Source organism: Lynx rufus, unplaced genomic scaffold (assembly GCF_022079265.1).
Source record: "Lynx rufus isolate CCGP_SWC_20201006 ecotype Redwood Valley unplaced genomic scaffold, mLynRuf1.p SCAF_10, whole genome shotgun sequence".
Lineage (NCBI taxonomy): Eukaryota > Metazoa > Chordata > Mammalia > Carnivora > Felidae > Lynx > Lynx rufus.
In genome coordinates, this window is record NW_025814824.1 from 6,947,515 (window position 1) to 6,972,276 (window position 24,762).

The 24,762-nt window shown below is 43.9% G+C and overlaps 1 protein-coding gene across 1 annotated transcript in view; it reads right to left on the bottom strand.

Annotated features, from left to right (window-relative positions):
- Window positions 1–24,762, bottom strand: part of SLC1A1 (solute carrier family 1 member 1) — an 81,356-nt gene that overhangs the window by 41,268 nt on the left and 15,326 nt on the right. The gene's annotated exons all lie outside the window — the stretch shown is intronic.

A 24,762-nucleotide genomic window follows, 5' to 3' on the forward strand; every position in this document is an offset into this window, starting at 1 on the left:
GGAAATTTGAGTCTCAAAAAACAAACATTTTAATGAATAAAAAGTACACATTTATTCCGCAATTCTGTAAAATATATTCTTCACTTGAAAGCTTTTGGTTTTCTCTCTTTCCTCCTTCAATTATATTTATTATAATGACAAAACGTCCCAAATCCTTCTGGGCAGGAAACGAAATTCATCATTTTACTCAACCCAATATGATTATTTTGTTTTTACACACTCCCCTTATTCTTGGTCCACCTTAGGTATTTTACATTTTATTTATTTGTTTTGTAAAGTAATCTCTTCTGCCAACCAGGGGCTCAAACTCACGACCCTGAGATCAAGACACACATGCTCTACTAACTCAGCCAGCGAGGCAGCTTAGGTGTCCTAGGTTTTATAGTTTACATACCAGTGTTCATTTTTCTCATTTCCTCATATATACTCTTCTCATGGTAGTTTTTATGATACTCCTTGTTTATGCATCTTCTGTAATAGCATAATGTTCTCTTGGTTTGATATATTCACACATTGTTGAACAAATGTGTTGTCTAAGGCTCTCTGAATCCCTTTTAGTTATGTCTACATTTTTTTTTTTTAATTTTTTTTTCAACGTTTATTTATTTTTTGGGACAGAGAGAGACAGAGCATGAACGGGGGAGGGGCAGAGAGAGAGGGAGACACAGAATCGGAAACATGCTCCAGGCTCTGAGCCATCAGCCCAGAGCCCGACGCGGGGCTCGAACTCACGGACCGCGAGATCGTGACCTGGCTGAAGTCGGACGCTTAACCGACTGCGCCACCCAGGCGCCCCTACATTTTTTTTTAATATTTATTCATTTCTAAGAGACAGAGAGAGACAGAGCATGAGTGGGGGAGGGCAGAGAGAGGGAGACACAGAATCTGAAGCAGGCTCCAGGCTCTGATCTGTTAGCACAGAGCCCAACGCGGGGCTCGAACCCACAAACCGTGAGATCACGACCTGAGCCTAAGTTGGACGCTTAACCAACTGAGCCACCTAGGCACCCCAATCCTTTTTAGTAATTTCTAGATAATGATGTGTCCAAATTGGTCTGATCGAGAGGCTACGGAATCTGAGTATTGTGGACACTGAGGCTTATAATTATGTGAGTGTAGGAAAATGTTCAAAATCAAGAAACGTTATTCAGTGGACACCTGAACAATGCTGGGGTCTGGGGCGCCAACCCCCACACATTTGAAAATGCACGTATAACTTCTGTCTCCACAAAAAAATGTAACTACTAACAGCCTGCTGTTGACTGGAAGCCTTACTGGTAAACAAAAACAGTCAATTAACACATATTTTGTATGTTATGTGTATTGTATACTGTATTGTTATCATAAAGTGAGTTAGAGAAATACGTTATTAAGAAAGTCATGGGGTGCCTGGGTGGTTCAGTCGGTTAAGTGTCCAACTTCGGTTCAGGTCATGATCTCACTGCTTGTGAGTTCAAGCCCCGCGTCGGGCTCTGTGCTGACAGCTCGGAGCCTGGAGCCTGCTTCGGATTCTGTGTCTCCCTCTCTCTCTGCCCCTCCCCTGCTTGCATGTGATCTGGCTATCTCTCTCTCTCAAATATAAAAATTAAAAAAAAAAAAGTTGTAAGGAAGAGAAAATACATTTACAGTGTTGGACTGTATTTACTGAAAAAAACAAAAAACAAAAAACCCCACAAAACAATGTGTGTAAATGTACCTGCACAGTTCAAACCTGTGTTGTTCAAGGGTTAAGTGCACCTTCTCTGAAAGCTTGCCTTCATAGGTGTCTATATGAATTCTTTTCTTGTGCTAGCTTTGGTAACTGTGAATCACAAATTTCAAACGGTCCTAACATCTAACTGCCTCTTTCCCACTCCCACACTTTGCCCTTTCCCAATCCCTCATTTTTTTTTTTTACATTTATTATTATTATTTTTTAGCAATTTCTATGCCCAACATGGGGCTCGAACTCACAACCCTGAGATCAAGAGTCACCAGCTAGGAGCCCCATTCCCCTCCACCCCTCTCTTTTTTAAACCAAGAGATAAGATGGGCTGGGATGATTTGTACATCTCTTTTCCTCCATCCACCTTCAAGGGTGATATGTTAATTGGAAATAAAATGACAAAGGGCAGAAAGAGTCAAGGAGGAGATCACTGGATATGCTCCTTTACAAACTCAGATCATTAGTCTGTGAAAGTTTATAGTTGCGTGGGCACAGTTAAGAACTCTAGGTCAATGAAAAGAGATGTGAATTATAATCAATACTAGAGTCTTCATTTAAATTCTGCTGTACTTCCCGCAGCGGTTAGCAGGCCAAATAAAATAACCCCACACGGAATATCTGCATAGCAACCTTATCGCTGGTTTAATTTTATTTTCCTACAAATTCCACCTCTGTCCTGATCTCTTTATTTTGTGCAAGCATTTCTGAATGTATTTCTGATCAGCCATTTTAAAATATTTTTGGAACAAACATACACAAACATTTCTCATTATTACTGCCCAGACACACACACATACACACACACACACAACTCCAGTATCAACCCTCCTTGGTTCATATTTCAAAACCCAGGGCTAGAGACTCCTGAATGGTTAAGAATGCCAAGGATTCAAAATATTTTAAGTAAATTGAAAAAAACCTGTTGTGCTCACTTCCTACTTCACAAATTGCCTATGTTCCACTGTTCTATATGAAACATACCTCTTTTACGCTGTAAGGATACCCTGTAGGATCCAGTGTTTTAAAAAACAAAAAAACCAAAAACAAACAGACATTCTCTCTCATACTATTCAGGCTGTCTCCAGTAAATGTTTGGCTTGTATGTCAAAGAAGGCTCTGTATGTAAAAAGAAAGGAGATGTGTCTTGTGCTCAAAAAACAGCCACAGAAGCACTCTGTTGAATAGCAAAAGAACCCCATGAGCTCCAATTTTAGGGTTTATATTACTAGTGATTAACTGTGCCTCTAATCATCTCCACCTCAAATAAATGCGGGGAAATTAGAAAGGAATACGCTTGCTGTTTTTCAGCCTTTATCCAGATGTGGGTTTTTATGGGAGAGATAAGAGTCCACAAAAAGCCATTTCAAAGCTATCAGAGGTGATGATCACCACGAAAAGGTTACTATATTTAGTAACGAAAACTTTCTGTCAAGTATGTTCTTAAAGTTGAGTATCACAAATTCTAATTTCTTCCTTCCTCCCTCTCTCCCTTCCCTTCCTTCCTTCCCTCTCTCCTTCTTTCCTCCTTCCCCTCTCCTTCCTTCCTTCCTTCCTTCCTTCCTTCCTTCCTTCCTTCCTTCCTTCCTTCCATCCTTCCTTCCTTCCATCCTTCCTTCCTTCCTTCCCCCCTCCTTTCCTTCCTTCCTTTTTCTTTCTTTCCTGAAAAAGGAGGGGATTATAAATACCACTCAAGACCTGGAGAAGCAGTTGAGAGATGAACCCTGGGCCAGAGATGTCACCCCGGGACCCTCAGGGGTAAGAAGCAGCTGGTGAAGAACCTCAGCCAGGAGCTACACCTTGTAAATGGGTGTGTTTTATGTTGGTCTCAAAGCAATCTGGAAAAACCGGATGCCTGGTAAGAAAAATCACTGTCAATTTCCAGGATCCAAGATGAGGTCAGGATATCACAGGGCACAATCCTTCTCTACCCTTATCCAGAGCCAGAATCTTGGACTGGATTCAAGAGCGCAGAGAGGTCTCCGAGGTCAAAGTCTGCTGAGAATAAGAGCCCACCTGGAGGTAGGTCAGACCCACCTGGCTGGGCAACTCCCGAACTACGGAAGGGGAAGGTCAAGAATGTCCTTGAATGGTAGGTATAGCTCTATGAAGGCCTTCGGCAGGGCCGACAACGGAGCCCAAGGGTAGAACTGTCATCAGGACCTCTGCAGCCCCAGAAATTACCCGGAACTCATTCTTGGGCAGCTTCCCCTCACAAAGGCGAGAAGATCCCAAGCAAGTAGTGAGGCAGCTGGGGAGGAACACCATGTTAGAACAAAAGGTTCGAGTTCTGGCTCCACCAACTTACAAGCTGTGTAACTTGGGCCACAATTTTAACCTCTCCCCTCAGGGCAAAAGGCTTGGATGAGATGCCTTCGAGGTCCCTTCTAATGCTCAAGATGCTGTGATAATCTCTGAGCCTTGGTATCCTCAGCTTTAAAATGGGCTCATACGACCATTACATTAGCTCCCACAGCTGGCCGGGCCTTCCCCACTTTTTATGCTAAGTGCATCCGTAAAACAGGGATGGAAGAAACTAGGGGGGAAGACAATTAAGACCTCGGCTACTGGTTTCTTTTTCAAGTTCATGGTGTCTCAAAGAGCTGCCAGTCCAGTAGCCTACCGTGGAAGAAATGGGGTGATTCTTTTCACTCTAAGCTTATACGAAATTATTGTTCACGAAAGAATTCTAGAGGGGCGCCTGGGTGGCTCAGTCAGTTAAGCGTCCGACTTCGGCTCGGGTCATGTTCTCACGGTTTGTGGGTTCGAGCCCCGCGTCAGGCTCTGTGCTGACAGCTCGGAGCCTGGAGCCTGCTTCGGATTCTGGGTCTCCCTCTCTCTGCCCCTCCCTCATTCACACTCTGTCTCTCTCCCTCTCTCTCAAAAAATAAACATTAAAAAATTTTTTTTAGGGGCGCCTGGGTGGCTCAGTCAGTTAAGCGGCCGACTTCGGCTCGGGTCATGTTCTCACGGTTTGTGGGTTCGAGCCCCGCGTCAGGCTCTGTGCTGACAGCTCGGAGCCTGGAGCCTGCTTCGGATTCTGGGTCTCCCTCTCTCTGCCCCTCCCTCATTCACACTCTGTCTCTCTCCCTCTCTCTCAAAAAATAAACATTAAAAAATTTTTTTTAGGGGCGCCTGGGTGGCTCAGTCAGTTAAGCGGCCGACTTCGGCTCGGGTCATGATCTCGCGGCCCGTGAGTTCGAGCCCCGCGTCAGGCTCTGTGCTGACAGCTCGGAGCCTGGAGCCTGTTTCGGATTCTGTGTCTCCCTCTCTCTGACCCTCCCCCATTCATGCTCTGTCTCTCTCTGTCTCAAAAATAAACAAACATTAAAAAAAATTTTTTTGGGGCGCCTGGGTGGCGCAGTCGGTTAAGCGTCCGACTTCAGCCAGGTCACGATCTCGCGGTCCGTGAGTTCGAGCCCCGCGTCGGGCTCTGGGCTGATGGCTCGGAGCCTGGAGCCTGTTTCCAATTCTGTGTCTCCCTCTCTCTCTGCCCCTCCCCCGTTCATGCTCTGTCTCTCTCTGTCCCCAAAATAAATAAAAAAACGTTGAAAAAAAAATTTAAAAAAAAAAAAAAATTTTTTTTAGAAAGAAATAATTCTAGAAATCAAAATAAAAGTCACGCATAACAACTTATACCAACCTATCCTGCCCCTGGCCCCCATTTTCCAGGTTTTATCCAGCCTTCATTTTTCTGCACATGTGGGTTTTTCTGTAGGTATGAAAATTAATTCAGGGATAGCAGCTGAATGGCATTTGAGTCAGATTTATGAAAACAGCATTGTTCCTGTTTTTAGGGTATTTTCAGAGAGAAGAGATTAAAATCTTCTGTGGCTTTTTAATCAAAGCCCCAGAATAGTTCTCTGGTACACAGACTGATTTTGGCTTGATTAAATAAGAAATACTGGCAGAGGAAAAAATATTTTTAATTATCACTGAAACAGTTATCAGCCATGCCATCACACTACGCACCCTATTAGGGAAATTCGCAATACGCCTTCTTGCCCTTTGGGAGCTAATCTAAGATGAACGCTAACAACCAGAAAAGAAAAAGTACAGAATGAGTACAGTTATTAGCAAATGACTATGTGCACACACTGAATAGATGCAAGGATGGTTTCTCTGTCCGTCCTTCCACTGAAATGTATCTGTACCTCTTTCTCATCTTCTTTGAAGCTGGGGCGTTCCATCAGTGGCGAGCTCTTTATGTGAACTTTGGCTCCACAGAGATGCCTCTGTAAGACTTTATTTTTAAACCCTTAGAAAAATATATTTACTGCACAAGCCATATTATCACAGTTCTACTGGAAATAGTGAGTTCGGAAATTCACTCCCAATCTCACCAACTCAAATATATGCAAAGTGAAGCTGTTTTCATTTCTTGGTATACAATTAAGGTTAATCGCAACATAATGGTTAACAATTTCCGAGTTCATGCTTTATGTCAGACTCTGTGCTAAGCCCTTCAAGTGAATTCTCATGTAATTTTTTTAAGTTTATTTATTTGAGAGAGAAAGTCAGTGAGCCGGGGAGGGGCAGAGAGAGAGGGAGAGACAAAGTCCCAAGCAGGCCCTGTGCTACCAGCACAGAGAGCGATGTGGGGTTCAAATCCCCGACCTAAGTCGAAACCAAGATTTGGACACTTAGCCAACTGAGCCACTCAGGCGCCCCTATATCTTGTAATTAAAAAAAAAATTTTTTTTAATCTTTATTTTTGAGAGAGAGAGAACACGCGTGAGTGGGAGAGGGGCAGAGAGAGGGAGACAGAAACTGAAGCAGGCTCCAGGCTCTGAGCTGTCAGCACAGAGCCTGACGTGGGGCTCGAACTCACGAACTGTGAGATCATGACCTAATGGCTGTATAATTACAGGGCTTGGGGGCAATTTTTCATTGAGAGAAAATTCATATAACATAAAATTTATCATCTTTAAAATGTACAACTCAGGGGTTTTTAGTATACTCACAATGTTGGGCAACCATCACCACTATCTCATTCGAGAATATTTCCATGAGGCTTACCCACTAGCGGCCACTCTCCAACACCCCCTTCTCCCAGCCCCTGGCAACCACTAACCTCTTTCTGTGATCTGCCGTTTCTGGACATTCCCTATCAATGGAATCCTGTAACATGAGGCTGTGATGGTTAGTCTTACGTGTTATCTTGGCCAGGCTGTAGAACTAGTCACTCAGTAAAACACCGATCTAGGTGTGGCTGGGAAGGTACTTTGCAGATGTGGCTGAACACCTACAATTAGTTCACTTTAATTAAAGATCACCCTTGATAATCTAGGTGGTCTCATCCCATCAACTGAGGCTGCCGAGCAAAAACAAGGAGAAGGAATTCTGCCTCAAGACAGCAGGTCCGACGCCCTGCCCCAGCTGCTGGCCGGCCCTCTGGATTCCAGACTTGAATGGAACCCACGGTTACGCGAGCCTATTCCTTAAAAGAAGTCTCATGGAGGTATATGCAGGAGATCCTGTGTCTCAGGAGAATCCTGACTGATACCATGGCATGTGTGCCTACATTCTTTCACTTAGTACGTTTTCAAAGTTCATCTGTATTATACAGCACACAAGCAGTTTTGTTTTGTGTTTGGTATCTCTCCTTTAACATTGTATCATAGGCAATTTCTCACGCTACACACCATCTGTCTTAAGCGCTGGATAATACCACTTTGGAGGCACACGCTTCTTGACCACTGCCCAACTGTTACACGTTTCCATTGCAGACAATTTTGTTGAATGTTAGTGGCTTTTCCCGACAACCAAAGGGGACAAGCAGAAATTGTGACACAAAGGCTTGGGTTACTGCACATTTTCAGGCTCAAGGGAGGAAAGTACATTAATTGCATTCTTTGTACTATCTAAGTTCAAGAAAAAGCAAAAACAAGTATGCAGTTATTAATATCTAATTATATGCCAAGTACTGAGTGCAGAGGACCTGAGGGGGAGGAGTTAAGAAAAGAATACAACGTTGTTATTAATGCAAATGATAAACAGTTTCCTTCATGGATGGATCTGTCCCCTGTCAACAGGAAATGTGGTCTGTGCTGCTTTGTCAATAATGATGATAGTTTACGCTGAATCATATCTCCCTATTTGTCCACCACCTACCATTAAGAATTCAGTCTGGCTCAGGGAGAAAGCTGATTTTGTTGAGGGTCCATAACAGCTTTCTCTGTATGTCTCTATCCATTAAAATATGTAATATCATTTGTTACGTGTTTGAAAATTTGACTTCTGCAGTATGAGTCTGGATACAGTCTTTTGAAGCCTGCCTTTTCCTTTTGAGATGTTTTCACTCTATGTTTGAGACCTATTCATATTAACACAGGTACATCTATCCTAACTACGTGCTGTTTAGTACCCCATACCACACAATTTTGCTTGTTTTCTGTACCATTAAACTCTGCTCTCACCCAATGATTTTGTTCCATGTTTTTTAGAATTTTTTTTTAGAAATTTTTTTAGAATTTTTGTTTTAGAATAGGTTGGTGAGGTGACTGCTTAGCACATTAGCATGTCTGTTTTCTATATATGCATGTAAGAATTTACATTTTCTTCTAAATTCTGTTTGTGTTCTCTAAGTTATTATATAGTAATAACTTGTTAGTTCTAAATGTCTTCCAATCGCTATTGTGATTTCTTCTTAGAACTGTAAATTATCTAAAAATATGCTCGCAAGTATCCAAATATATGAGGATTTGGGGGCTTTTTAATATTCCTTCTTATCTCTGTGATGCATTCATTCTGACTGATTTTCTCGTACCTGCTTTCCAGCTTATCCATCTTGACATGGGTCGCACTTACTTGGTATTTCACTCATCTGCCAAGTTTCTAATTTCTGGAACTTACTGTATCCTCTTCAGAGTATCCTTCTATTTCCAAGTTTTTACTCAGCTATTTCTTTTTGCTTGTTTTGATTTTTTGTTATCTTTGTTTAATTTAAATCCAAGTTAGTTAACATAGTGTAATAATGGCTTCAGGAGTAGAATTTAGTGATTCATCACTTACATATAACACCCAGTGCTCATCCCAACAAGTACCCTCCTTAATGCCCATCATCCATTTAGCCCATCCCCCTACCCAACACCCTGCCAGCAACTCTCCGTTTGTTCTCTGTATTTAAGAGCCTTTTATGGTTTGTCTTCATCTGTTTCTTTTTAATTATTTAAAAACTTTTAAAAAAATGTTTGTTCTTTGAGCGAGCGAGAGAGAGAGCGAGCGCAGAAGAGGGCTAGAGAGGGAGACATAGAATCTGAAGCAGGTTCCAGGCCGTCAGCACAGAGCCCGAACTGGGGCTCAAACTTATGAACCGCAAGATCATGACCCGAGCCGAAGTTGGATGCTTAACTGAGTCACCCAGGAGCCACTCTCATTAATCATTTTAAACACACTTAGTATTATTTCAGATTGCTGTATTATCTCCAATATTTGGAATATACATTCTCTTGCATGTAGTGTGTATATTAACTTGTGTCATTTCCTTGTGCAATTTATAATTTTTGACTGTAGATTTCTCTTTTGGGGAGGGGGGTTGGCTTTCTTGGAGTAGGATACCTACTTCTCTTGGGGATTTGGAGTTTGAAGACCACTGGGACAGTTCTCCTATTAGCTTTTCAGTTTAGGAAGCGGCATTCTGTGGTGGTGTAAATTCAGATCACACACCCAGTTAAGTGTGCATTTTAATTTTTCATAGGTGCCCCTCTTTCCTGGTTACTCACAGCCACGGCCAGATGGCAAGCTTTCCTGAGGTTTTCCTAAACCACTGGGTAGAATTTTCCTGGTATTCTTTTCAAGCATAGGACTAATTTTTATTTTTATTAAAATTTTTCTTTATATTTGAGAGAGAGAGAGAGAGAGAGAGAGAGAGAGAGAGAGAGAGAACGCATGCTAGCACAAGAGGGGCAGAGAGAGGGAGACAGAATCTGAAGCAGGCTCCAGGAGCTGAGCTGCCAATACGGAGCCCGACACAAGGCTAAAGCATAGGGCCAAATTTTGAGAATCCAGGCTTTACACGCGGGTCTGATAAGATTCTAGCTCCTTCACTCATATGGTCCAAGATCATAGCTCTTTTTCCCATATGGATATAAAAATCCCTGTCTCCCATCATTAAGGCCTATAATTGGGTCTAGGCCTTGACATCACTACGTCACTGTTTTGTTTTGTTTTTTTACACTTATGGCTTTGAAATGTTTCCTTTTAATTGCTGTTACATGAGGATTTTCCTTTATTTCTTTTGAGTTTAGGTTTGGCTATATATTGAAATGGAGAAGGGTGTTCTATTTCTGGGTCTGAGATGGTAGGGATTAATTCATATTAGCTCAACCACCATACTATTAGATGTTACAGTATCTCCAATTATTTATTCCTTTTCTTTCCAATATGTCCACTTTAAGATGGATAAGAGAGCTCATGAAGATTAAAGCTGAGAGTCCCACAGAATACAGGAAAGATCTTGCTATATGAAAGCCTTGCTATATTAAAACATTCACTGCTGTTCCAAGTACTGCCGTGAAACCTCATGGGATCAATTAGCCAACAATCATTTACAGACCACCTAATTCCTGAAACACATTGGCCGAGAGGGAAACAGAGATGAGAGTAATGCATAATCAAAGGGCCTTTAATCTACATGATGAAATGAGGCATGTTAAATCATGTGAGACATCTTGAAGGAAGAAACTAATTCAGCACCAACTCTAGGAGGCAGGCTGTTGTCAGATGATCTGTGTTCAAACACTGGCCTCACCAATTAGCTGTGTGCTCTCGGGCCAAATACTTATCTCGCCCCCGGTGCCTCTATTTTCTCATCTGTAACAACAGGTGTAATAAAATACCAACCCCATAAAGCCACTGACAGATTAAAAAATGAGACTATCTGTAAAGTGCTTAGAATAAACAGTACATAGTAAGTACTCAGGCGATGTGAGCTATTCCTAGAGGCCATATATGCGTCGTAGGTTTTCTCGTGAAATCCTGAAAACAGTTATGGCTCTCACAGGGGAGTCATGGTCGCCGAGCTCGAAAGCACTGGGGTCAGGGGTGGAGGGGAGAAATTCACATAAAATATGTGAAGTGTGATAAATTTACAAAGTTATTCCCTTAGACTATGATATTTATTTCAGTAGAAAATTACTTCCTTTTATTCTATCAAAAAATTTCAGGGTTAAAGCAATGACATACAAAGCCCCCAGGAGATGCACGAAATGTAAGTAAAGTATGTTCCTCTTGATTCTTCTGGATATTCCTGCAATAAAAGTCTCAGGATCTCGGCACCAGAAGAAAAAGCATTTTTATTTATTTATTTAATTAATTTGTTAATTTTTTAAAATGTTTATTTAGTTTAGAGAGAGAGACAGAACATGAGCAGGGGAGGGGCAGAGAGAGAGAGAGAGGGAGACCCCGAATCTGAAGCAGGCTCCAGGCTCCGAGCTGTCAGCACAGAGCCTGACGCGGGGCTCGAACTCAAAGACTCTGAGATCATGACCTGAGCCGAAGTTGGCCGCCCAACAGACTGAGCCACCTAGGCATCTCCCCCAACCTTAATGTAAGTTCTGGTGATGCTCCAGATACTAATAATCAAATATGAGGTAGGGCTTCATAGAGACCGCAACACGGCAGCAAAATGCAGATCTTCTTGGAAAATTTTGCTTTGCAATTGATTCAAGAAACGTAGATATACAAATCATGTATCTGATAAGGGTCTAGTACCCAGAATGTATACATACAACTCTTAAAACTCAACAACTGAAAAATGGGCAAAGGATTTGAATAGACATTTTTCCAAAGAAGATACACAAATGGCTGCTAATCCCATAGAAAGAGGTTCAATATCGTTAGTTGTCAGAGAAATGTCAAATGGAAATTACAACGAGATGGGGGGGGGGCTCTTCAAAAAGCAAATGAACACAACAGAAAATGATGGGCTGACGAAGATGTGGAGAGATTGGAATGCTCCTACACTGTTGGCAGGTATGTAGAACAGTGCACTGACCACCCCCCCACCCGCCCCCAGAAAACTGTAGTTCCTTGAAAAGTTAAACCTCGTTACTCTATGACCCAACAATTTCACTAAGTACAGACTCAAGGAAATTTAAAACATACCTTTACACAAAAACTTGTACCTAAATGTTGATGGCAGCCTTATTCATAAGAGCCCCAAAGTGAGAAATAATAAATGTCAATCAACTTATGACTAGAGAAACTGTGGGATCTCTAGGTAATGAGACATTACTCAGCTATGAACTGAAGTACTCACACCCACTAGGGCTTGGATGAACCTGGAAAACTTAATGCTCAGTGAAGCAAGGCAGACATGCAAGTCTGCATCTTATATATGATCCCATTTATATGAAATATCCAGGACAGGCACATCCATAGAGACAGAAAACAGATTAGTGGCTGCCATAGGATGGGGGTGAGGGATAGGTACGGGGTTTCTTTTTGGGGGGCGTGTCTGGAAATGCCCTGAAATTACTTTAGTGGTGATGGCTGTACAACACAGTGAATATACTAACAACCATAGAATTGCTTTTAAATTTTACATTATGTGGAGTATATCTCAATTAATAAAACACATACACAGAGGTGCCTGGGTTGAGCATCCGACTTCAGCTCAGGTCACGATCTCGCAGTTCACGGGTTTGATCCCCGTGTCAGGCTCTGTGCTGACAGCTCTGAACCTGGAGCCTGTTTCAGATTCTGTGTCTCCCTCACTCTCTGCCCCTCCCCTACTCTCTCTCTCTCTCTCTCAAAAATAAACACTAAAAAAAACCCCACATACACATGCAAAAGCTAAACTGATTTTAAAAAGAAACAGAAAAAGAGAAAGACAGATAATAATATTAACTGTGATTCATTTCCATTTTGATTGGCTGACAATTTGGTGGCTTTTCATGGGGTGGAAGAGAGAGAAAAATATAGGGAAACTTGTTTTTTTCTTTTAATCATACTAATAGCACAAAGATTGCCAAAAATGTGGTATTTTGTTCAAACCTCCACTTAGTAGGCTATGCATGAGCTTCTAAGATCTGAAGGCCTCGCCATCTGGAAATAACTATTTGAAACCTCCAATGAAACCAGACATGTTTATTAACAGCTCAAAAGAAGATGATCAATTTAAAGAAAAGTTGTGATTACAGATTGCAGATCATAGCCCACGAAGGAGATGTATGGGAGCTTAATTTTCAATTACAGGGTAGAAAAATCAATCAAAACAATCAACAGAAAACCGGGATCATTCTGAGAACAGCGTGACCTGAAAATCCCTGCAGGAAAGGAAAAATCAAACTAATGGCCAAGAAAAAAATCAGCGGTCATTAATTAATGACTCACAACCAGCTGCATCCAAATACTTCCCTAAGTTCTTTGGACGATACAATCATGGTCCTGGTCCTCATGCAGTTTAGAGTCTAGGTGAAGACACAGGTCATTTCAGATATGTGAGTATGTTGGGGCACCTGGGTGGGTCAGTTGGGTAAGTATCCAACTGTCGGTTTTGGCTCAGGTCATGATCTCACAGTTCTTGACTGCAAGCTCCATGTTGGGCTCTGTACTGACAGTGCTGAACCTGCTTGGGATTCTCTCTCTTCTCTGCCTGCCCCTCCCCGCTCACTCACATGCACTCTCAAAATAAATAAACAAACTTAAAAAAAAAAATGGGCTAAGCGTCTGACTTCGGCTCAGGTCATGATCTCACCGCTTGTGGGTTCGAGCCCGTGTCGGGCTGTGCGCTGACAGCTCAGAGCCTGGAGCCTGCTTTGGATTCTCTGTCTCCCTCTCTGCCCCTCCCCTGCTCATGTTCTGTTTCTCTCTCTCTCAAAAATAAATAAACATTAAAAAAAATTAAAAATTAAAAGGACATGTGAGTATGTCACCCAGATCTGGAGCTGAGTCTGCTCTGAGAGTTACCAGCTGTGTGACCTGCGTAAGCTACTTAAACCTGTTAAGACACAGTATCCTTATCAGCCAGAGAGGGATTGACAGTAAGATTTCCCAAGACTGCAGGTGAGGGTTAAGTGGGGTAAGGAATGCAGAGGATTTAGCCTGGCCCTCGGCTGGAAGGCTCAGGAAGTGAGCAACAGGTTAAAACAGGAGCAAAAGTAGACAGAACAGAGCTTTCCAAATTAACTTCTACTCTGGTGCAAGTAAGAACCAAACGCAAAGAAGCATAAGGGAAAGAAGACTCAGGAATCTGGAATCTCTTTCCATTTCTACCACACACGTAGCTGCCATCACTTAGCTTTTTGGTTGCTTCATCTAAAAACTTCGAGGAAGAAGTTTTTATTTTGCAGTGTGTTTATCGTATTCTCACTTGGTCCTATTTCTTTGAAGACTATCCAATTAGAGATATTTTGGTGGAAAATTCTGAGGCCTGGAGGACCCAATCCCAGGGCAGGGCTGAACAGAAACTTCTCTTTAGAGCCGGCAGAAACTCAAGTTTTAGTTTAAGTTTAGCTTTTAATTGTCTTCAAACCAGTAAATACCCACCGACACCAGTCTCAGAAATATGGTAGGAAGGGGCAGACAGAATAGGGGGAACGTGACATAAGTTAGATACAAGTGACCCAAACTCTGCTCACTACTTAAGTCCTTGCTCTGGGACAGAGTGCAAACAGTAGCCTCTTGGTGTCTTAGTGTTGTCATCAGTCAAGAAGGAAGGATACCTGACCTGAGTCTCGGTGGGGGGTGGGGGCTGGGGGGTGGGGGGGAGGCGTTAAATGTGACGAACTATAAAGTGAACAAGATTCTCTTCTTTTTTTTTTTTTAATGTTTATTTTTGAGAGAGAAAGAGACGGAGACAAAGAGAGAGCTTGAGTAGGGGAGGGACAGAGAGACAGAGAATCCCAAGCAGGCCCTGAGCTACCAATGCAGAGCCTGACGTGGGGCTCCAACCCACAAGTTTTGAGATCATGACCTAAACCGAAACCAAGAGTGGGTCACACAACCAAATGAGCCACCCAGAACCCCCCTCTCCCCCCACCTTTCCTCTTCTTCCTTCTCCCTTCAGGGAGGGTGGGCCTTCCCAGTCACTTCTACCTTTCTCGTTGGGGAGGGGAGAGACTACTGTTGAAAGAGGACTGTGGAAGGAGTGACCTGACATTTGTCCCTCTTCCCCAATGGACAGAATGGGACTGATGGCTCCTCGATGTCGAAGAAACCACAGCCACGGCAGTGACAAATGGTCGGCGGTGGCACAGGGCTTGGGACCTCCGTCACTGTAGATTCTTAGTCACCTGCCCTAAAATCAATATGAGGAACTGATCCGTTGTTAAGTGTAGAGTTTAAATACATTTTAATGATTTTTCAGTTTACATCCAAGATCGCCAACATCCAAGGTTAGGGGGTCAGAACAGCAGTGACCTAGGCATGACTCAGGGTCTTTGGGGGCCCGACCGCTCTTGCCCAGCGCTGGCATGTGGAAATGAGGGTCTTTGGTGGCCTCGTCTCCTCAGTTTTTGGGAGAGAAACTAAGAATCTGAGTCTTGGTGTGAAACCACTCAATTTTTAAATGTGAAGCTTAGGGGCACCTGGATGGTTCGGTAGGTTGAGCGTCCGACTCAAGTCCCAATCCCAGGGCCGTGAGATGAAGCCCTGGGTTGGGGTCTGGGCTGGGGGTGGAGCCTGCTTAGGATCCTCTCTCTCTCTCTCTCTCTCAAAATAAACAAATAAATAAGCTTAAAAACAATTGTTAAACTCCGTGAGGTCACATCAAATACAAGCCAATTTCCTCTTTAAAAAAATTTATTTATTTATTTAGACAGTATGAGCATGTCAGTGCAAGCAGGGGAGGGGAAGAAAGAGTGAGGGGTGTAGGGGTAGACAGAGAGGGAAAGAGAGAATCCCAAAGCAGGCTCTGCCCGTGCAGGGCTCGATCTCACAAACCGTTGAGATCATGCCCTAAGCTGCAATCAGGAGTCCAACGCTTAACTGACTGGGCCACCCAGGCACCGCCCCCCCCCCCCCAAGCTGTCTCTCATTCCTGTTTTCTCACTGAAGATGGTATAGGAACATGACAAATCAGACAAGGGAGAGCCACCTTGCTCAGAGGACAGCAAATACTGCATGACTGGGAAACGATCACCATCACCATGACCTCGAGAAGCGTCTGGTGGCCCTGAGTCCTACACGTGTTCTGTGAGTGTCATCTTTGTGCAGCACCAGGGGCAGTGAGGCGGGGTGAAGCTAGCGAGAAGGTGGCGCTCCTGCCCCTGAGACCACACATTCGGGTAAGCAGGAGGGGGCGGGCACAGAGATCACAGACAAGAGACCTTGCTGGCCTGCAGGAGAGCTGCCCCAAAGTTGTAAGAATTCAAGGCCGCCCTGAGATAACCATTAGCCGGGATTAAGAAAGGCTGAAGTTCGGATGAGCCTTTGAGGTGAGAATACAATTCAACAGGCAGGGATTGCTTCTGAGGACGAAGGAGAGTGGGGGAAACACCCCAAAACCAAGGAAAAGGGGGAAGAAACATTCAAATGCCTCTGTCCTAAGCACTTTTAACAAACTGTAAAAATAACCCCTGAAAGTATAGTCTTTCCTAAGCACTTTTATAGTCCATTATTTTCTGTAATCTTCAAATCTAACAACACTTTTTTTAAATTTTTTATTTTTTTAGTAAAAACAATTTTTTTTTAAGTTTATTTTTGAGAGACAGAGTGAGAGTAGGGGATGAGCAGAGAAGAGGGAGACACAGAATTTGAAGCAGGCTCCAGGCTCTGAGCTGTCAGTACAGAGCCCAATGTGGGGCTTGAACCCATGAACTGCGGGATCATGACCTGAGCCGAAGTCAGACGCTCAACTGACTGAGCCACCCTGGCCCCCCTAACAAGCCTTTAATTTACAGATAAAGACACAGATAATTTACAGATAAAGTAATACAAGAAAGGTCAGGAAACCTGCTCAAGGTCACATGGCCAGCCTGGAGACCCAGGTCTGTCTGACCCCACAGTGCTTCCTGAAGAGTGCATTCAGTCCACAGTGGGGTGGTGTAGAGAACTACAGAAACTAAAATCGCATATCATGAAATGCCCAGAATGCTGGGGAGGAGAGCATACTTCTCTGACCCTTAAGTCTCTTCCTTATCAACAAGCTCATTGCCAGGATTATATGGGATGAACCACTGTTAACCTATAAAGTAAGATACTACGAGCTATTAGGAGAGATAATGAGCAGGCACAAAGCACAGGCAGGCCCAGGCGGCCCAGGCGGCCCAGGCTGGAGATAAACCTGAGGTGTGCAGGACAGATTAGAGCAGGGAGATAAGGCAGTCAGCAGGCTCTTCCTGGGCCGGAGGCTGGAAAAGGAGCTCCGTCAAGAAGGGGGAGACAGCAAAGGCAGGACAAGAGTGAGAATCCCACATGCATGGTTTGGGTGGCGGGGCGGAGGGGGAAGGTCTCGCAAGATGGTAAGGTGGTTCATTTCGGAGCTTGGGTTGAGGAGAAAGAAGAGGAGAGGAGAGACACCAGAAGAGCCCCAGGCAGCAGACAAGTGATGGACCCTCACTTGACTCTAGCTCCAGCCACCATCTCTCTGCTGTCACAAAGAGAGACCCCAAGAGAAAATTGCTTTGCTGAGCCTTGCTGACTCTCAACCACAAGAGACGGTAATATGATTGTTTTTTAAGCTACTAAGTTTGGGAGTGATTAGTTACATAGACATAGGTGCCTGGAAGAATTCCTTCCTTACCTCCCTAAATTGTGTTGTCACTGCAAACATTTACTGAAGGCTGGTCTGAGTTTAACTACTGATGGATCTTTACAACTCCATGCGGTACATTTTCAGGTGAAAAACTGAGGCACAGGAAGTAAGATACCATGCCTGAGACCCCACAGGACAAGTGACACATGTGAGATCCTGAAGCAGTGTGGGTCCAAAGTGGCCTACTTGGGGGACATTCTAGATGACCTGGTGTCCCATTATGGGTCCAGAGCACTCAGGAGCCTCCAGGTTCTGATTCTACTGGCTAAAATGCTCTGTGATCCTTCTCCCTCCCTCCCAACCTCACTGACCCCGCCTTGGTTCAGGACCGCCTCAGTTCTCACCAAGACTAATTCCTCAGCTTCCTGACACCTTCCTGCCTCCCATCTTCTCTCCTCCAATTCATGCTCAGAACCAAAGCCAGAGTGCTCTTTGCAAGAAGCAAATCTGGTCACTCTCCTGGGTAAAGCCTTTTCAATGCTTTCGCACCACGAGTGGCTCCCAAGCTCCGTGGTCCAGCCCCAGCCCAGCCGTGTTTCAGTTCCGTCCTGTGCCGTGGTCTCTGCCACGTCTGCTTTCCCTCCTTACCCATTTGCCATTTTAGCAAACATTGCCATTTTTCAAAACACACCTCAAGGGTGTTTGCAAAGCCTAACCTCCTCCACCAGCCCTGTGACATGTATGCCCCCGGGGCCAGATAAGCAGCAGGTCCTGGCTTGCCTGGCAGATACAGAGCTGAGAAGTTCCCTTTCTGTCCACGCCCCACAGTGATCAGAACCAAGAGATTAGCATCCTTGGTGGGAATGTGGGCAGCATCAGGCCCCAGGAGGCTTTGCTCTTCACAGGAATGGCATACCAGAAAGCAGAAATTCCTCAGCATTAAACACAGACCTCCTTTTGCAAACGATGCACCTGTGTGCACCAACCTGACCCCTGAGGCTTGTGTATGTCAGTGTTTATCATTTTTTTTAGCATATAGTCCTATGACTTTTAACATGTAACACAATTCTTACCACCACCACCACCAAAATTAGGATGATTGTAGAATAGCTCCATCACCCCACAGAATTCCCTCATACCATATAGCTTTATAGACAGACACACACACACACGCACACATCCTAATGTCTGGCAAGCACTTATCTGTTCAACATCACTTATGGTTTTGTTGCGAGAATGCCATGTGAATAGAATATACTTTATGCAGCCTTCTGACACTGACTTCCTTCACTGAGCATAATACCGTTCAGATTCATCTAAGTTTCGTCCATGTCAATAGGATGTTCCTTTTTCTTGCCAAATAGATCACATCTTATGAAAGTACTGTAGTGTATGTATCCACTCACTCATCGAAGGATATCTAAGTTGTCTCCTGTTTTGAGTGATTATGATTAGAGTTGCTGTAAACATTGTGGGTACTACTTTTTGTGTGAATCCAAGTTTGTCTTCTAGGCATATACCCAGAAGTGGGACTGCTGGGTCATATGGTAAGAGTATGTAGAACTCTATATAAGAGACTGCCAAATTGTCTTTTTGAGAGGCTGTATCATTTCACATTCCCAGAAGCAATGTGTAAGAGTACCAGTGACTCCACATTCTCCTCCTCACTTGCTATTGTGTTTTTATTTTAGCTATTTAGTATGTATGGAGTGCCATCTCACACGGAGTTAATTTGCATTTCCCTAATGGCTAATAACGCTGAACATCTTTTTGTGTGTTTGCCATCGGTGTATCCTCTCTGGTGAAGTGTCCATTCAAATCTTTTGCCCATTTCTAAAGCTGGGCTGTTTTCTTATCATTTTGAATTTTGAAAACTCTCTTTTTAAAGTTTATTTATTTTGAGAGACAGAGAGAACATAAAAGCAGGGGAGGGGCATAGAGAGAGGGAGAGAGAGAATCCCAAGCAGGCTCCGCACTGTCAGTGCAGAGTCCCATATAGGGCTCGATCCCACAAACTGTGAGATCATCACCTGAGCCAAAATCAAGAGTCAGATGTTGAACCGACTGAGCCACTCAGGTGCCCCTGAAAATTCTTTATATGTTCTGGATACAAGTTCAGATCTATTATTTCCTCCTAGTCTGTTGATTGTTATCTTTTATTTTCCAGCTTTGTAGAAGTATAACTGAAATTAAAAATTGCATATATTTAAGATGTATAAGTTGAAGATTTCATATGTGTCCATTCTCTTAATATCGTTCATAAAACAAGTTTTTATTTTTATAAAGTCCAACTTACCACTTTTTTTTTCTTATGACTTGTGCTCTGGATATCTGAGGACTCTTATCTAACTCTAGGTCATGAAGATTTTTCTGTTTTTTTTCCTTAAAAGTTTTATATTTTACCCTTTTCTTTTCTTTTTAATGTTTGTTTATTTTTGAGAGAGAGACACACACACAGTGCTAGTGGGGGAGGGGCAGAGAGACAGACACACGGAATCAGAAGCAGGCTCCAGGCTCCGAGCTGTCAGCACAGAGCCCAAAGTGGGGCTCAAACCCACGAACCGTGAGATGATGACCCGAGCCGAAGTCAGACACTCAACCGACTGAGCCACCCAGGCACCCCTACCCTTTTCTTCTAGATCTGTGATCCGCTCTGAGCCAATGTTTGCATAAAATGTGCCATTTATATGGAGGGTTTTTTTTTTTTTTTGCCAGACAGGTGTCCAGTCGTTCTAGTACCGTCTGCTTACAAGACGATCATTTCTTCTTGGAATAGCTTTTGCACTTCTTTCAAAAACTAATCGGGCATTTTTGCATGGGTCTATTTACAGGATCTCTATTCTGTTTCATTGATCTATGCATCTCTCCTCCCTTCACCAATACTACAGTGTCTTGATCACTGACTTAGAATAGTAAAGTGTAATTCTTTAAACTTTCTTCTTATTTTCAAAATTGTTCTGGGGCACCTGGGTGGCTCGGTCAGTTGAACATCCAACTCTTGATTTGGGCTCAGGTCATAATCCCAGGGTACTGGGATCGAGCCTCATGTCGGGCTCCGCACTCGGCATGGAGCCTGCCTAAGAGTCTTTCCCTCTCCCTCTGCCCCTGTCCCCTACTTGTACTTTCTCTCTCTCTCTCACAAAAAACAAAAACAAAAACAAAAACTTCCAAAACTGTTTTTAGTAGTTCTAGCTACTTTGCTTTTTTTTTTTTTTTTAATTTTTGAACGTTTATTTATTTTTTAGAGAGAGAGAGACAGAGCATGAATGGGGGGAGGGTCAGAGAGAGAGGGAGACACAGAATCGGAAGCAGGCTCCAGGCTCTGAGCCATCAGCACAGAGCCCGATGCGGGGCTCGAACCCACAGACTGTGAGATCATGACCTGAGCCGAAGTCGGATGCTTAACTGACTGAGCCACCCAGGTGCCCCGCTACTTTGCTTTTTCACATAAAGTTTAGAATCCTCTTGTCTGATGTAGCAAAAAAAAAAAAAAAAAAAAATACTGCTGGGATTTTGATCAGAATTGCATTAAATCTATAATTCACATTACTGTGGGGGGAGTTCAATCATTATTGTGGTGAATCTTCTATTCCACTAACAGGTGTGTCTCTGCACTTACTTAGGTCTTTAATTCCTTCATTAGTGTTTTATAATTTTCAGCCTACAGATTCCACATATACTTTGTCAAATATATAATCTTTTATTTTTGGAGCTATTATAAATAGCATTTTAATAATTTCTATTTCCAACTTTACATTGTTAGTGTATCAAACAAACGACTTTTGGGGGGCCTGGGTGCTTCAGTCAGTGAAGCGTCCGACGTTGGCTCAGGTCTTGATCTCCCAGTTCATGAGTTCGAGCAACGTGTCAGGCTCTCTGCTCTCAGCACAGAGCCCGCATTGGATCTTCTGTCTCCTTCTCTCTCTCTGCCTCTTCCCCACTTGCACTCTCTCTCTCTCTCAAAAGTAAATAAACATTAAAAAAATTTTCTTAATAAAAAAATTATTTTTGTGCATTAACTCTGTATTCTGCAAATGTGCTAAATCATTTATTAGTTTTAGGAGTTATTTTATAGATTCCCTGGGACTTCCTATGCAGAAAATCATGTCACCTGTGAACAGGGGCAGTTTTCTTTCTTTTCAATCTGTGCCTTTTATTTCTTTTTCTTGCCCTATAGCACTGGTTCTGCACCCAGTGAGTTATTGAATACGAGCTGTAAGAGTGAATATCCTTGCCTTATTCCTGATTTTAGGGGGTAAGTATTCAGACTTTCACCATTAAATATGATATTAACTGTAAGCTTTTATAAAATAGAATTTTTAAGAGTTTAAAGCAAAAATTCAACTGTCATCCTTGCTTAATTTTTTTCCCCCTCTCTCAGATTCTAAAGGGGTTTCGGGGGTTGCCTGGGTGGCTCACTCAGTTACGTATCCAACTTCAGCTCAGGTCATGATCTCATGATGGTTCGTGAGTTTGAACCCCACATCGGGCTCTGTGCTGACAGCTTGGAGCCTGAAGACAGCTTGGGATTCTGTCTCTCCCTCTGTAAAACCTCCCCTGCTCGCCCTTTCTCTCTCTCTCAAAAAACAAATAAGACGGTCACCCGGTTGGCTCAGTCGGTTAAGCGTCTGACTTTAGCTCAGGTCATGATCTCACAGTTTGTGAGTTCGAGTCCCGCGTCAAGCTCTGTGCTGACAGCTCAGAGCCTGGAGCCCGTTTCAGATTCTGTGTCTCCTCTCTCTCTGCCCCTCCCCTGCTCACATTCTCTCAAAAATAAACATCAAAGAAAAATTAAAAATTAAATAACATCAAAAAAATAAAGTGGTTTCTGTCCCAAATTCATCAATTTCAAGGTGTATGGTGAATATCTAAACAACTTCAAACGTGTCTGTAGCACTATGAATTCAATAAAACTTGACCTATGATTATGTCCTAACTTTACTCAGGAAATAGCTTAGGAACACAAAAGATAAAAGGCAGGGCATTTCTGGTAACTGCCACCTGACATCCATTGTCCCTGCTGTTGACAGCACACCTTGTGTCTCTCAGTCTGTCTTAGGTGCAGCTGAACCTGTAACCAGTTCAGAGTGGGTGAAACGGCGTGGGATAAGGAGTGACCGTGCCCCCTGCCAACCAATCACATTCCCTTCATCCCAAGACTGATTGAGGAATGGGTATGTGACCCAATTAGGGCCGCCTGAGGCTCAGGCCTGGGCAAGGGAGTCTTGTTTGAACTACAGGATCAGAAACTTTCTCTCTTCTGCTGGGCAGAGAAGAGGGAAATAGAAACCCTTAGCTGTGCTCACAACTATCTTGCCACCAACGGGAGCCTTGCGGGAGGGTGAGAATACAGGTGTGCAGAAACCGTGTGTGAAGACAGAACAGGCCAGGATGGTACTGTTTGAACCCCTGTATCCAGCTGTACCTGAAGCCAATTACTATTTCTGAGCTCTTAAATTATCTGAGCCATAAATTCTATGCTTCACCCTCCCCTCCACTCCCTCCCCACCCTCCTGGCTTAAGCATGTTTGACCTGGATTTTCTGTCACTTCCAGTTAGATGAGTCCTAAATTACAGGTGGGGGAGAAGGTGTCACTGGTATTCTGGGTGTCTCCACCGTCAACCACAGCTGCCCATCTGCATGCAAAAAAAAAAGGCTGGTTGATGTGGGGGCAAGGCTCTCTGGACATGGAGGCGAAGAGGATGGGCCTGAGGGGCAGGGCAAGGCAGGACAATGGTCACGCAGCTGTATACTAACAAACTTACTTCTCGGCCATCATTCACAGACCTGGTATCTTTTCAACACTTTTTTTTAGATAAGCGTGTCCGAAGAAAACCTTTTAGCACTCAATGCCATATGGCTCTGTGCTGCTTATTCTCTACTTGCCTCTCAGATTTAACTTCTATGCTTCCTTGCTCTGCCTCACGTCCCAGGAGGCTGATCTCTACCAAGTGCGTGCTCAGGGTTCCTTGTCCTCTGGTTTTGGCTGAGTTTAGCCAAGGAGAGGCACTAGCTATAGATCTCAGAGAGGGGGGAGGTCAGAGTTATTTACTGCCTGCCTTGCCATGGCTCTAGCAGTGGCTGAGTTCCTGTGGCCACATGGGTCCTGTCGTGTGGCCCCTCTGCCACAGCCCCAACCCTCACTGGGCTGTGGTTATACTGTCCCCTCCTCTTGCCTGTTCAGGCTCAGAGGAGCAAAGAGCTTTCCACAGGAATTAGCCCTGGGTGCCCTACCCTACTCAACTCAGTAAGTGTCCCCCGATTAAGTTCTGTTCAGTTGAATACTGAGGGGTGTCTGGGTGGCTCAGTTGGTTAAGCATCCAACTCTTGGTTTCAGTTCAAGGTTATGATCTTGTGGTTCATGAGTTTAAGCCTGCTTGGGACTCTCTCCCTATCTCAATCTCATGACCATGAGCCACCCAGGTGCCCCATTTTTTGTGCCCTTTTTTGCAGAGATTCCCCTCTAAGAAAAAACTTTTGTTACTATCTTTGCCTAGTGAACTCCTATTCACCCCTCAAAACCTAGTTAAGATGTTAACTCCTCCAGAAAGCCTTTCCTGGGCTGTCTCCCCAGGAGGAATGAGTCTATTCTTTGGCCCTGCTGAGCTACCTCTGCATCCAGTATCCCCTCTAACAGACCTCAGTCTCGGCCCATCCCCTCATCTGAAGCTCTTGACGCATAACCATTGCAGGCTCACTTCTGTGCTCCCACTGCCCCAGCACCGAGCCTGACCCTCCACAGCTACTTGATCAAACCTGCTGCCTTGAGCAGAACCAGGGATGCGTAACTGATGTCCACTGCACGTGCCCAGGAGGCCATTGCATTTTGTACTCCTTACCCAACAAACCTACTTACAAAAGGCAGGAGAAAATAGCAGAGGGGACGCGACTGGCTGGGCGTGACAACTGGGCCACAGGAATGTGGATACAAATTCTGCCACATTGTCCAGGGCCATCCAACCCAGATGGGCATCATAAATATGGCATCTCTAGGAACTCGTGACCTGTAGGATTGTCTTCCTTTGACAATGGCTATGGTAATGCACCCATGTAAAGTGGGGTGCCTGGTTCCTACGCCTCTGGACTTCTCCGAGGTTTTGGGGTCCCAGGAGTCCAAAGAGCCCCTTGGGTTCAAATGAGGATGAGGTCATTGTAGGACCAGCCCACCAGGAATGTAGTCTCTATAGTGAGCATGATTGGCTGAGAGGCCAGTTGTGGGTGAACCTTTCAATCTGGGAACAAGCAGACTCTCTCTCCCTCAAAGATGTGTCAGTTGTAAGCTCAGGGTATTTCTGAGATAGACATCCATGACTTGACTTATGGGTTCTAAAATCTCCCATTTTCTACCATATCTGATAATCTCATGGAAGATGTCACCTCTTGGCTGGTTTTGTGCCATGTCTATGGAAGACCTTCATC